This window comes from Jaculus jaculus, chromosome 3, assembly GCF_020740685.1.
Source record: "Jaculus jaculus isolate mJacJac1 chromosome 3, mJacJac1.mat.Y.cur, whole genome shotgun sequence".
Classification (NCBI taxonomy): domain Eukaryota; kingdom Metazoa; phylum Chordata; class Mammalia; order Rodentia; family Dipodidae; genus Jaculus; species Jaculus jaculus.
The window spans coordinates 55,160,059-55,176,320 of NC_059104.1; positions in this window are offsets into that span (position 1 = coordinate 55,160,059).

Sequence of the window (16,262 nt, forward strand, 5' to 3'; positions counted from 1 at the left end):
CTTAATTATAAATGCAGTGTCAGGTGTCAACATTCTCAGGAATAAAAAGTAGATAATCTCCCCTCCCCTCCAAAAAATCCGTTAGTAAATATTAGAATGTATGTAAAATGAATGAGTTGGTTTTTTTTCAAGTACATTTTATAACTTCTTTTTCTTTTCTTTTTTTTTTTTTTTTGGTTGTTGTTGTTTTTGTTTTTTTGCGATAAGGTCTCACTCTAGCCCAGGCCACCGTGGAATTCCCATAATCTCAAGGTGGTCTTGAACTCAAACAGTGATCCTCCACCTCTGCCTCACGAGTGCTGGGATTAAAGATGTGTGCTACCATGGCCGGCTTGATAATTTCATATATGTATATAATGTGTTTTGATCATATTCACCTATTTAATATTCTCTTGTCCCTTACCCACTTCCAATAAAGACATTTTTCTTCTTAACTTCAACTTCAACATGATTGCCTTCATTTAGGACTGAGTTTGATTAAGATTTCTTGCATGATCATGGTTTAGGGGTACTTACCAGAGGATGGGCAATTAGCAAGGGTTATAACACTGAAGAAAATTATCCTTTATGGCCCTTCAAATTAAAAAATTTTCACTCTTATCTGAAAAATACTTGTTAAAGGGCTGGAGAGGTGTCTTAGTGGTTATGGCTTTTGCCTACAAAGCCAAATGACCTCTGTTCTACTCTCCAGGACCCACATAATCCAGACACACAAGGGGCACATGTGTCTAGAGTTCGTTTACAGTGCCTGGAGGCTCTGGTATGCCAATTCTCTTTCTCAAATAAATAAAAATAAAGTTTTAAAAATACTTGTTAAAGAAAAATACAATTTAATAATTTAATTAAGAAATATTTCAGGCTGGGGATTGTGGTGCATGCCTTTAATCACAGCATTCAGGAGGCAGAGATATGAAGATCATCATAAGTTTCAGGCCACCCTGAGAATACATAGTGAATTCCAGCTCAGCCTGGACTAGAGTGAAACCCTACCTTGAAAAACCAAAAAATAAAATAAAATAAATAAATAAATAAAAATAAAAAATACATTTCAGATTATTACTCACCATGTGACAGCAATATTTTACTTTTGACATGTCATACAGTAAAATTGATGGGCATCTTAGAATTATTTCAGCATGAAAATATTGCCACTAACCTATGCCATGAAAATTGATTTAATTTTTATAAAAATGAAAGAAATGAATATTTTAAAAATTATTTTTATTTATTTGTTTGAGAGTGACAGACAGAGAGAGAAAGAGGGAGATAGAGAGAATGGGCATGCCAGGGCCTCCAGCCACTGCAAATGAACTCCAGACGCATGCATCCCCTTGTGCATCTGGCTAATGTGGGTCCTGGGGAATTGAGCCTCGAACCAGGCTTCTTAGGCTTCACAGGCAAGTGCTTAACCGCTAAGCCATCTCTCCAGCCCCAAATATTTTTTGAATAAGAACATACAGTAGTGAACAGGAGAACTTGCCATAAGATAATGCTGTCTAATTAGCAAATGTAGCACAAATAGAGGGCTTGATGTCATGCTACTTCTTTCAAACCATGTATGGGATAAACCAGTTAATTCTTCTTAACACTGGGAACACTTACATCCAGGTATTAGATTATTTTATTGCAAATGGTCTAGATATTTTCCATATATTTGGAATGACTTCATTAGTATAAGAATTGAGTGAGAAAATTATGCTGTGTAAAACATTATGTCTTCTGAAAATGAGCTATGTGACTATGCCATATGAAAATGCAGTTGGTTATTTGAGCTTCTTGGAGATAAACTACAATTGTAATTATGGGCGATTTTGCAAAGAAAAAAGGCTATGCCTTTCATTTACTATGTGGTTATTATTCAATGCTAACTATGCTTCCAAAATTATTTATACTCTATTTAGCTAAGGAAGCCATACACAAATTGGTTTCTATACTGAAATTATTCTATAGTTACAATAGTCTTTAAGCCCAGAGGTGCTTATACAATTTCATTTGATTTTTAATTTATTGTTTTACAATTTTACTCATGTATATTATACATTTTGTTTATTTGTTTGCTTATTTATTTGCAGGAAGATAGAGAAAGAGAATGACCATGTCAGGGCTGCCAGCTGCTACAAATGAACTCCAGTTGTATATGCCACTTTATACATCTGGCTTTACATGGGTACTGGGGAATTGAACCCAGGTGCTTGAACTTTGCAGGAAAGTGTCTTAACTGCCAAGCAATACCTCCAGCACTGTATAATGTGTTTTGATAATATTCACTATAATTACCTTCTCTTCACTGCTTCTACTGGCACTAAACTTCTTTATTCCCAACTATCTCCCTCCTACTTTTTGTCACTTTTTTTTTTTTTGACCTTCTAAGTACATTTGGGCAACCTAGCTCATATTCATATTTCCAGCCACTGCAAATGCACCTCCTTGTGCATCTGGCTTATGTAGGCACGGGGGAATTGAGCCTCAAACTGGGGTCCTTAGGCTTCACAGCCAAGTGCTTAACTGCTAAGCCATCTCTCCAACCCAGCACTCATATTTCTTTGTGTCTATTGTTTACAATTTCCACATTTGAAAGTCACTGCACTTACCATTATTTCATTTTCCCTGGGACAGATGTTGTTTTTAATATTTATTAGATATGTAATATCTACCCAAGTGATGCAATAAGCCAATAATTTCCATTTGTTAGATCTCCCCCTATGCATCTTAAAAAATGCTTTATCCTAAGGATTAGAGCATATCTTTTCTCATGAAGACTTTTTTCACTAAGCATTCTTCATTGTAACCAAGCTAATGCAATCTCTGTTCAACACATTCACAAAGACATTGTTTTTCTTATTTTTTTTTTACTGATGTATAATTATTTACTTGAAAAGTCCTTCCCCATCTTGTTGTAAAATGTTCAATTTTACAAAAATTAATAGAAATAATATCTTAAAATATATAATATAATTCCAGGAATGTGAAAAAGGAATACACAAAATGGTTAATAAAATTGCAACAATTTCCATATCCATTCACTTTTGGAAAATTTTTAAATTATGCTTTGTAACTCAGTAGTTGTGTTTGCATGAAATAGTAATTTGCAAGCATTGTTATTCCCTCTCTCTATAATATCTGTTCAGTACTCACATATCCTGCATAATATTAAACATACTTAAATTTAATGTACTTATCCATATTAATTACTATCCTTCCTGTGTCTGCCTTCTTTGATCTTCTCCATGACTTAATCTTTCTTAAATGGATGATATAATGAATTAGTACAACACTTTTAATCCCCCCTCAGTAATTCAGAAAAAAAATTCCTGTGCCAGAGGTAAGAAAATGAAATATGAATATGAGCTAGGTTGCCCAAATGTACTTAGAAGGTCAAAAAAAAAAAAAAGTGACAAAAAGTAGGAGGGAGATAGTTGGGAATAAAGAAGTTTAGTGCCAGTAGAAGCAGTGAAGAGAAGGTAATTATAGTGAATATTATCAAAACACATTATACAGTGCTGGAGGTATTGCTTGGCAGTTAAGACACTTTCCTGCAAAGTTCAAGCACCTGGGTTCAATTCCCCAGTACCCATGTAAAGCCAGATGTATAAAGTGGCATATACAACTGGAGTTCATTTGTAGCAGCTGGCAGCCCTGACATGGTCATTCTCTTTCTCTATCTTCCTGCAAATAAATAAGCAAACAAATAAACAAAATGTATAATATACATGAGTAAAATTGTAAAACAATAAATTAAAAATCAAATGAAATTGTATAAGCACCTCTGGGCTTAAAGACTATTGTAACTATAGAATAATTTCAGTATAGAAACCAATTTGTGTATGGCTTCCTTAGCTAAATAGAGTATAAATAATTTTGGAAGCATAGTTAGCATTGAATAATAACCACATAGTAAATGAAAGGAGGTTCATTTGCAGTGGCTGGAGGCCCTGCTGTGCCCATTCTCTCCCTCTCTCTCTCTCTCTCTCTCTCTCTCTCTCTCTCTCTCTCTCTCTCTGTCTCTTTCTTTCCCTGTCTGTCTGTCACTCTCAAATAAATAAATAAAAATAAACAAATAAAAATAAACAATTTTTTTAGAAAGAAATATGAGTCCTACAATTCAAGTTCAATGATATTAAGTAGTTAAAATAGAGTGCTGGGCTGACTAATATTGCAACCAGGCAAAATATATCTCATTATATCCAGGAACATCTGACTGGGTAAATTATATATAAATTGCAGAATATTCTGGATTATGTGAGTGTGCCTGAAATCTAGTGACATATATTGTTGCTCAAAGAGAAACAGAGCCTGGATATTCTGAAGATGAGACATCAATATGAAAAAAAAAAGATAAAATTGATTTAGCTCCAAGCCATTAAAAGCATTGAGAAGGTAAGATCCCCCTTTCAGACCATTGAGATGTATTTCTGCCTTGCAGAATCTACAGCTATTTAAGCAAGTTTCTGATATTTGAGTCACAAGATGCATAGAAATTTATTAGCCATAAAACAAATGAATATAAACCCTAGACTTATTATATACAAATTTCTTATTCAAATGCAGTCATCCTAAAACATTAATATAAGAATATATCATGTAGTAATAGACACATAGAAATAAATCAAAAAGTTTTATCAATCTTACAAACTTGGGACAGGTGACTAATTTCTCAAATCTTTATTTTTCTGTACAGTAAAGTAGAAATGCTGATCCATTACTCACAGAATTATTATGAATAGTAGACAAGAAAGCATATATAAAATGTTTTATATAGTCCAACCAAATGTTATTTTTGTTATTTTATGCCTATATTTACATCTATTCTCTCACTTTCATAAATGTGAAAATTGCCTATATTTTCCCACTTTGCTCTATGTATTTTATATGACTATGATTAATAAATTTTTTTCAGATTGAATAATCAAAGCATTTATTTTTTTCAGAACTAAGTTACTAACTAAATCAAGAGTTAGGAAAGTACTGTGTTTTATTTTTCACACTTGAATTTACTTCAGATTGTCATTGTGGTGATATAAAAATAAACATCGAGTAGCTATAGGATAGGGAACTGTGAAATTGAATCCCTGGGATTTACTTTGTGTAGCAGACAGCTTCAGGTTTGCTAAGATGAACTTCCAGACCAGGCACAGTTATGGAGGAAGGGATATTTATTGGAGCTTACAGATCCAGGGGAATTTCCACAATGGTAGAAGAATTTGGCTTGCCTTCACAGGTCCAAGCAGAGGGAGAGAAAAGCACAAGCTAAAAAGCCACACAACACAGCACACTTTAGGAACTCCAGCTAGGCACATTTTGCATATATTTAGATTGAAATCTCAAACCCATCACCACACCTTAATATCCGCCCAGTGACACTGCCTCCAGCCTGGTGGCTCCAGATGCAAACTACAAACTAATAAAACACTACATATCTTGGGGGCCATCTGTTTAAACTACCACACTTTTCTTGCTGAATGGTGAACACTTGTAATAGTAACCAAATAAATTAGATTGGATTTAAATGGAATATTGGTCATGTAGGAAATATAAGAAACAATGGTACAGATATACGGCAAATAATATTGTGTTTAGCATCACTTGTAATGATATTTTTCAATGTTAAAAATGATTAGTTCATTTGTGGAAAATTACCAGATGCTCATAACATTAAGGTTAGTTCAATGTTTTTTGTTGTTGTTGTTGTTGAAAAGGCCATGTGTCAATTCCTATGCTCTCTATTTCTTCTTTAGGCTACTGCTTGCACTTGATAAAATTTCCATATACTGTTAGATTTCTAATTAGAAAATGTTTTTCCAACAATGTATATAGCATGTTTTCACATTAAAATTCCCTGCTGGCTATTTTAAAACTTATTTTCAATAATATATAATGCAACATGCTTCTGCAAGCTCCAGAAACGCAGTGTGATCACTTCCCTGCCTATGCATGTTACTGTATTGTAGATTTTCAGATAAGCATATGAAACTCTGTGTTGTCATTTTCTATCACCTGTCCACATAACTGTGCAATAAGTGCCGCTTTGCAATCTGATAAAATATGAAAACAGAATGCAACTGCTTTAAGCTATGCTAATGCAACAAGCCATATCTACTCACTGTTTAAGTGAAGAAGGTGACAAAACAACTCCAGCAATTCATAGAGTGATTTCACAGCAGCTACCATCATTACTGTATTTCTTTATTCCATGCTAAATTTTTTCTTTTCTTGAGAGAGAGAGAGAGAGAGAGAGAGAGAATTGACATACCAGGGCCTCAGCCACTGCACTTGAACTCCAGACACTTGTGCCACCTAGTGGGCATGTGCGGTAATCTTGGACTTGCATCACCTTTGGCTTATGTGAAAGAGATGGAACTTGGCTCCTTAGGCAAGTAGCTTAACTGCTAAGCCATTTCTCCAGCTCCCATACCCAATTTTCTACATTACAGAATGTGCCCTTGCACAGAAGGGCCTAATAATAAGAAAAACAAACCAGGAGCTGATCTCAGGAGATAGCTCAGTGGATATCATGAGGGTCTGAATAGGCTCTTCAACACCCTAGTAAAACCATGGGAAAGGCAGAGAGACAGGAGATGCCTGGGGCTCACTGGCTGGCTGGCCTAGCTGAATCTGTGAGCTCTAGATTCAGTGAGAGAGTCTTTCTCAAAGAATAAAGTAGAGACTGAAGAACCCAGCATTGACCCCTAACCTTCACAAGCATACTCACACTTGTGCATGTGCATGCACATCCATTGTGTCTGTTACTTTTTTTTTTGCATGACAAAATACCTGACCAGGAGTAGTTAATGGAAAGAAAGGGCTTATTTATTTTAACTTACATGTTGAGAAGTCTTTCATGGCAAGGGAAATAATGGTAGGAGACTGCCAAAGTCACATATTTTCATTGACAATGAGGATGTGTTTGATAAAGAAAGTCTGTACCAGAAGTAGGACTAGGTTTTAACACCTCATGATAAATCCTCAGTGATATGTATCCTCCTTCAAGGCTCCTACATGCTAAAGTTCCACAATCACCGCACATGAATATTTCTATGCAGATGCATTGTACCATACACACACACATGTAAGACAAGAACATATATGCACATATACATATATACACACACGTACACACATACATGAATATTCACACACACACACACACACATATGCAAAAATGTAACATTAAAATATATACAAAGTTTGAAGTTCTGGGTTATATAAACTATAAGAAATAGTTCTAAAAATAAATATTGTAACCTGATTAAAATATTCATAACATCATTCTCCTAGAGAAAATACATATAAAACTTCTGTCAGTCAATTGAAATAGGCAGCTTAATAACATCTAGGACACATTTTTCTATTGCCTGTACCACACTTTTAAATCTACTTGAATCATTTGTTGGAAAAGAAAGCCATTTATTAACAATGTTGTCAGAAGATCAATATATTTAAAATTATCCTTTCTCTGTGACTGAGCATATTTGTAGAATCATGCCCCATAATCTGGAGGTAGAATTCCAGACCGCTGACATGACTTTTAAATATCATCATAGTATTTTCTGTTGTTCTTAATCATTAAATATTGCATTAGTATTTCATATGTGAAAGATTATATATCCCCATTGAATTATTGAGATAATTTTTATCACAAATAATATTTCCTTGATAATTTGATAATATCACATGCATTGAAAACCTTGTGAGTCATAAAATACAACAGTCAATATAATATGTTCTTCCAGTATCAATAAAATATTCCTGTTCTGAATGAGGAGAAAAAGTGTGGGCTAATGGAGACCAATGTATCATTGCCTGGACATCAAAAAAAGGATTTCAATGTGACTTTTAATTACCATCTTTATCTTCAATATTGTTTGTAATTTGTTTTATTTTATTTTTTTAGTTTTAATAAATAACTGACTCTACTTGAAAATGTACACTGGATTGCTAGAGATGGGCGTGTAGGGACAATTCTTTAATATGGCTTCACTCATAGCCTCTCTGTTCTTGGACCAAAATATCATCATTATATATTATGGATATTCATCCATTCAAGAAAAAGCAGGCCTCTTGCATCTCTAAATTCTGATTCAGGGTTTTCTTTGCTCTCTTTGGTCATTTTTCTCCAAATTCAAGTCTGTCTTCCTATTTATACCACTTTTTTGTCTGCATATCTGAATCTTTCATTAAAAAATCTGTATCTTAATATTCTTCATGGAAAGTCTCTCTTCATTGTTTAATTAAAACTTAACTCTGCCCCTCATTTTCATGCAGATTTGTCACCAAGAGTCTATGACTTCTCTTGCATTCTGCTTATGAAAAATAGCATTAGTCTACAATTTTTCCAGACCACTGTCTCAATTCACATAGAGAAAAGATTTTCATTATGTGTGTCCTTGATAATTAGCTAGTATATGTACACTATTATCTACTCTTTAAATGGAGTTTCACTTTTATTCTTGTCAGTCACTCAGGGTAAACTGTGGTCAGAAAATATTAAATAGAAAATTCCAGAAATAAACAATAGCTAAAGTTTGGACTGTGGCATAATGAAATCTCATGATATATCTCTGCTTTATTGCCAGCCTGGCATGTGAATCAACCTTTTTTCTTCTGTGCACACACATGGAATATGTACCTCCAGCTTCTTCACCTTGCTGCATTCCTTGCTATCAGATTATCTATGCATCATTATCAGGCTATGTGTAAGTAAGCTTATCTAGCATTATAAAACCTCAGTGCATAAGAACAGTGATATTGGAATTTGGAAATGTGAAAGAAACCACCTAAGATTTGAATTTATCCATGTAAAATTAAAGGAGAAAGGTATGGTGCTGTTGTAAATTTCTTAATTTTTATCAGATTATGTGGTGTTCATGGGAGATAAACACAGTTTATAAAGAACTGGTATTTCAAATTCACAAATACTCATTGTGGGGCTTGGAACATATCTCCATTAATAAGAGGATCTATGGAGAAGACAGATAATAAATTATACATACATACATTTTATTCCCTATCAATAATCATGTGAATAATCATGATCCTTTAAACATTCACTTAAGATATTAATTAAAATATACGGTAAAAGTTTGCTAGGCTACACTAACAGTAGTTACTTTTACATATATTTTGTGACAATGATCTTCCTACACCACATGCCATCACAGCTTTGAGCCTAGTGTGATATCATCCTTCAAGGACACTAATCATGTGTTAGCCAAGCAATGTAGCATTTTTTGACTGTTGAGGGTTCAACCCTAATGTGACATCTATATCACTCCCTTCAAGGCTCTGGGAATACTGAGAATGGAGGGACAGGAAGGATGTAAGATTGTAGGGAAGAGTGCCGTGGAACATTGCCTTCCTGACATATCATGGCCATTGCACTCATGCCAGCTCACAGCAGCTGTGCTCTCTGCCTAAGGCACGCTGGGCCCTTCAACAGTCCTTCATGGACAACAAAGAATCTAATGAGGGCCCACCCATCCCTGGGGAATTATTGGCAGTTAAAGTTTGCTAAGGGAGTGACATTTTCTTCTGTGGCATAGCCATTCATAAGTTGCCTATGCTTTGGCAGTTGCTCAATACTTAGCACCAATGTGAAGAGCTGGGCTTGCCCACACCTGTAATTGCAGTGCTGAGACTAACTGTGAAACAGTTAGCTCAATGAGTGATTCTACCATCTTACAGAAATGTGGTAGCTTGAATCAGGTATCCCCCATAAACTTGCCTGTTCTGCATGCTTGCTCCCCAGCTGGTGGCAAGATGTGAAGTGGAACCTTGATGGAGAGGGTAATGTTTCTGGGGTATACTTTGCAGTTTATTAGTCCCTAGCTTGCCAACATTAGTTGCCTCACTCTCCTCCTGCAGTTTTCTGCCCACTGAGTCAGATATGGTGACTAGTCTGTGCTCATGGCAAGCTTTCCCTGCCATCATGAAGGTTTCCATTGCAATCAAAATCTACATTTTTCCTCCCATCAACTGCCTTTGGTATGATGCTTGGTCCCATGGGGCAAAAAGCAGGTAACTGCAACAGGAAATAAGGCAAAGGAGTGATAGAAGACACTTGGCAAACTCCTTTGGCCTCCACTCATGTGTACGTAGGGCAGGCATACCTACTTGTGAAAGTAGATAAACCCTGTGACACACCAAAAAGTACATCAAATACTTAAAGAACCTCATGTAAGTTACCTGTTAACTTAAATGTTTTTCCCTAGGTGCATTACAACAAATAGATTATTTTAGCATATATATTTTGAGGACTTGTTCTATAATAAAATGGCTCTATGTTCTGTAGTTACTGTTATAAATAAAATAAGAAAAAAAATAAAGATAATGTACTATAACATGAAGTTGTGTTGAACATTATAAAATCAAATATAAAAGTGATTAGGTTGCTTAATGGGTAGGTTTGCTTTGAAAGCAATCAAGGTCATGTCTAAAATCATTGAAGTATACTTAAGTTGAAGTCAACAGACTTGAATAGTTTAATAGAAGAATATTAATGAAAACCACTGCATAAGATTCCCTGACTTTATTATTTCCCAGGTAGAGAAAACACACTACAAGTGATGCAAAGTCCCATAGCTTAAGCCTATATTGTGATAGTGCTTGGCTATTTTAACCACTAACCACCCATTGTCTCAAACTGATTTCTCTGGTATAACACCTCTGTAGAGATACAGAAAGTAATGAGAAATTGAGTGAGAGATACCTGATGTACAATATGCTTTCTTCAGATCTTCTAACATGATAAACGTAATGTTTCCATGGGTGTAAAATAAGTATAGTCTTTTTTGTATTTTGTTTTATTTTTATGGTCCTGGGGATCAAACACAGGGACTAGTCCAAGTTTGATGAAGGTATCTTGAATTGTTTCTTGCATATATTCTCTTGTATATTTTCTTACAAACAATTCATTCTTATTTTACTTCTAATAAAATATAAAGAAAATTATTCATAGAGTTGTAGCATAAATAGGTACCATATTATTTAAAAAAAAACTCATCATGCTCATATATGACTTGTTTACTGTCTTATCTGATATAATCAAAGAAATTTTGTGCTATTATGTGGCATATACCACAGATGTGGAGAGTTAGATGCAGTTCCAAAATTTTCACCTTGTTCACACGTTTTTAAGTAGTCTACTGATCATAAAATATATTTGAGTAAAGAAATTTTATCAATTTGATTAACTAAATGTTAAATAAAAAATTCTACTTATAATCAGATTGTGAAAATTAAAGCATATGTTCCTCAGCAGTGTTAAATTTCATTCTCCATTCTTGTATATTCTCAGCAACACTGAAGAATCTTTCCTTAAATAGACATTACATATATAGATATAAAAATTTATAAATATTATGTAACAATGTCTTCTGAAAGAAGTACAGAATCCCCATGTTTAGGAAAAAATTAAAAGATTCTAAACTAGATGGTTTATCTCTTTTTCAGGAAAAAAAAATCATCATGATATGCTGTCATTGGTTCTATGAATGCTACTGGGATAATTTCAAAGTTCTATATTGCACCGTGTCTATTTTTATGAACTTGTTCTCTTTCTATGTGTTTCAATTTCTTGTGGTAAATGTTCTCATATTGTGGTGTCTTGAATACCATTAATATATTACTATCCACGTTTTACTCATTACATAAATTCAAGAACAAAATATTGCTGATTGGAATGGATAATGAAGTCTTAGACTTATAATGCATTAGTAAAACAATGAAAATAAATCTAGGCTCAAACTATGTTTTTCTAGTTATGAGTTAAATAAAATTAAATGGCATAACTGTACCATGATAGAAACAGCATTAATATATAGTTATGTAACAGATTTACTAGCCATTAAAATACCTAATTTTTATTTATTTAAGAAACAGATGAAGAGGCAGGTAGAAAAATAGAGATAGAGATAGAGATAGAGATAGAGATAGAGATAGAGATAGAGATAGAGATAGAGATAGAGAGAGAGAGAGAGAGAGAGAGAGAATGAGAATAGGCATGCAAGGACCTCTAGCCACTGAAAGTAAACTCCAGATGCATGCATACCCTTGTGCATCTGGCTTAGGTGGATTTGAGCCTCAGTCTTTGGCTACTCAGGCAAGAGCCTTAAACACTAAGCCCTCAACTGTAAGCTCTAGCCCTCACTCATGTTGTTAAGCTTATATTGTTTATATAGCTTTAATATAAGTTCAATGAAAAGTAGCTTCTGTTCTTATATATTGACAGGTTATTTTCTTTTTAATACTTTTATTTATTTATTTATTCATGACAGAGAGTGAAGGGGAGAGAATGGCTATGCCAGGACCTCTAGACAATGCCCAAAACTCCAGGTGCTTGTGCCACCATGTTAATCTTATTTACATGAGTTCTGCAGAATCAGACCTGGGTCCTTAGGCACTACAGGAAGTGCCTTACTGGTTAGGCCATCTCTTCAACCCATATTCTTTTTTTCATTTTTATTTTTTTTTATTTATTTATTTGAGAGCGACACACACAGAGAGAAAGACAGATAGAGGGAGAGAGAGAATGGGCACGCCAGGGCTTCCAGCCACTGCAAACGAACTCCAGACACGTGCACCCCCTTGTGCATCTGGCTAACATGGGACCTGGAGAACCAAGCCTTGAACCGGGGTCCTTAGGCTTCACAGGCAAGCGCTTAACCGCTAAACCATCTCTCCAGCCCTCAATCCATATTCTTAATGAAATTTTTTTCTTCTTAAATATGATGGTGGTGTCTTCTATATTCCTCTATGTTTTTAGCACAGTGAGCCTGCTGATTTTTTAATGATCTTTGAGGGACACAGAGTGAGATAAAGCAAGCCTAATAATATTAACACCTACCAGTCTGCAAGCATGATTTGGCATCTCATTATGACCACTTAAAAGAGAGCAAAAGATGCAAGGCTTGGGACATTAATAAATATTTCACTTTACTAATGCTCACAATAACACATTTCATAAGATTTTTTTATTAAATATAGACATATTTCGTATGTAAACATCTCATGTTGGTACCATCCTTTCCCTCCTCCCTGCCCCTTTTCTGAAGAGGCCTTCCTCATTGAGAATGCAGGTCAACCCCATGGGGATTGTGGGTCTTGCATTAAGGGGGCAGCAGTCTACTATGGTGGAAAGGCAATGTCTCTGTGAAAAATGTCCCAATTTGTGGCTCTAACAATCTTTCCATCCACTCACCCACAAAATTCACTGAGCCATGCTGGGAGCATTTTAAGTCTACTTCAGTGATGGGAACATAGGAGCATCTGGATCTCTGGTTTGGTGGGTGTTGAGTGTCCTCAGTATCTTTATCCATCACATGGTGCTGATATCAGCTTAACCAAGAAAGCAGCATTCTTGTGTACACATTATTTCCCCAGCTCCTCTGTGGTTTCAGCTGGGGCCACGTTGGAGTGTGCTGGGTCATTTAGCTCTTCAGGACCAGTTACCATTTGAAAAAGAGAAGTAGATTCTCCAATGGAGAGTGAAGTCAGTGCCAGTTAAATGGGAAAATCTTATTAGTTTAGAGAGAATTAAAAGGATTAGACACTCTAATAGTCTAAGGTTAGTGGGAGCTTGACCATAGAAAGTAGAATCATTATCTGGATATGATTCTGACTTGTTTCCCAGTTCCAGATATGGTTTCTTTTCCACTGAGTGGAATTGTAGCCAAACCATGAACAGTTGGCTATGCACCATATATGCGTGCCACTATTGCGCTTGTGTGAGCATCATGTCAGGTTGTTTGTTTTTAAGTCACTTAGACTTGAGTTTCTTGGACAGATGTTGGCCACTTTCCCCTGGTAGCTAATGTAGTGCCTTGTAGCACTAGATGGGCTAATTATGTGGGGACTTTCTCTCCTCTAGATTCCACCAGGTCTCTCTATGGTCCATGCCAATAGTGTTTGGTGTCTTCAGCAGGAGTATCTCACCAGTAACCTCTGGTAGGTAATAAATTGTTCTGACAGAAGTCTTTCTTTTTGTTTGTTTTTGGAGATATACTTGGTCTATCTGATCAATAGCTCACTGTGGATGTAGAGCACATCATGGTACAGGGAATTATAGCCCAGTGCCAAGGGCAAAGTAAAAAAAAAAAATCCAGAGAAAAAAGAGAAACAGGAGAAATTTGAGGTTAGGTTTTGTTTCACTCTCTCCAGGGCCCTTTGATTCTGGTGCTCCCTCTAAGGACCTATGTCTTGAGGGATCAACATTTTAGTCTGACTTCCAGGATAGATATAGGATTCTATAGCAAGAGTTCAATTTGGGTTCAGTTTTGTGCCCCCACCATCACCCTTTCCCTTTACTCAAGCCCTACCGACTCTATTGTCTAAGGCTCAAGATGCTATTCCCATATGTTAGCTACTGGGGCTGATATAGGTTAGGAACTACAGATGAGTGAGATCATGCAAAGGATGTCTTTCTGTGACTGTGTAAGTACACTTAGAATGATCTGTTCCAAGTTCCACCATTATTCTACAAATTCCAATGTGTCCTTTTTTTTTTTTTTTTTTTTCTTTCTGTTGAGTAGAATTCTAGTGTGTACATATACCACATCTTGGTTATCCATTCATCCAATGATGGGAACCTGGGTTGATTCCAATTTTTAGGTATTATGAATTAAGCAGCTATAAACATGTTGAGCAAGTATTTCTGAATTGAGATGTGGAGCTTTTAGGGTAAATGTCCAGTAAGGGAAATAACAGGGTCTGGGGGTAAACCTATCTTTATTCTTTTCAGGAGTCTCTAGATTGATTTTCACAGTGGTGGTACTAGCTTATAGTCCCACCAACAGTGAATGAGTGTTCCTATTTTCCCACACCCTCACCAACATTTATTTTCATTTGATTTGCTAATGATTGTTATCCTTACTGGGGTAAGGTGGAGTCTCATAGATATTTTAATTTGCCTTTTCCTAATGGTTAGGATTGTTGAAAATTTTCATAAGTGTGTGATATCCATTTATAATTCTTCCTATTTAGTTCTCTGGCTCACTTTTAGAGTGTGATGTTGTTTTTTGTTTTTTTTTTTTTTTTTTTTTTGAATTGTTTGTTTGTTTGTTTGTTTTAGGATGCTGGCTTGCAAAGCTTTATTGCCAAGATTCTATTCCCCAGTATCCACATAAAATGAGATACACAAAGTGGCACATGCATCTGAAGTTTGTTTTAGTGGAAGGATGCCCTGGCATGCCTATTCTCTCTTCCCTCTATCCTTTTCTTATTATTTTTCTTTTGAATTTGTTGTGTACAAAGTGAATGCAGTCAAGTTGGTACCATTGTTAGCCTCCTCCCTGTCCTCCCCCCAACAGGGAGCCTTCTTGTTGGAGTATATGGGTTGTGAATCATGGGGTTAGCCATCAGTTATGGGTAGGAGGAAATGTATCTGTGTATCATGACCCAACTTCCACAAATTTCCCTGAGCCATGTTGGGTTCAATTTAGGTCTGCTTCAGTGATGAGGTCTTGGGAGCCTCTGGGTCTTTGGATATCTGGTTTAATAGGAGTTGAGTGTTCTCTGTGTCTATCTCCTTCACCCTTGTGCTGGTACCAGGTTCATGAAGTAAATAGCACTCTTGCTTATTTTCCCAATTATTCTTAGTTTCAGCTGGGGCCCTTTTGAGGTATGATGGGGTGGTTATCTCCTTAGGATCTGTGTGTATCTGAAAAAGAGAAGGAGATTGCCCAACAGAGAGTAAAGTTAGCACAAGATAAATAGTATAAGCATTATTTTTAGAGAGAATTTAATAGGTGGATGCCCTCTTCTAGCCCACAATTGGTAGAAGCTTGATAATGGAGAGTGGGCTCAGTTTTGGATGTGGTTCTGACTTGTTTTCCAGCTCCAGTTATGGGTTCTGGTCCACTGAGCAGATCAGTTAGCCAAATCAAGACGAGTTGGTTTTCCACCATGGCTATGTGACACTATTGCACTTATGTGAGCATCAGGTCAAACTCTTTGTAGCTAAGAAGGTTAGACCATGAGTACTTGGACAGATATTGGTAATTTTCCTCCAGTCGCTCATGTTGCACCTTCTGGCACTAGATATGCTAACTGTCTTCTAGCTTCCAGCCATGTCATTCCTTATTACATGCCAGCAGCATATTGTGTCTTCAGCAGTAGTCACTAACTGTGGTGGGTCATCAAGTACTCTGACAGAAATTTGTCTTCTTTTGGGAATCCTTGTAGTTGTCTCTGATCAACAGCTCATTGTGGATTGTGGCCACCTGCTGGTACTGGGAGTTATTGGTCAGCACCCAAGAAGAGAGAGAAGA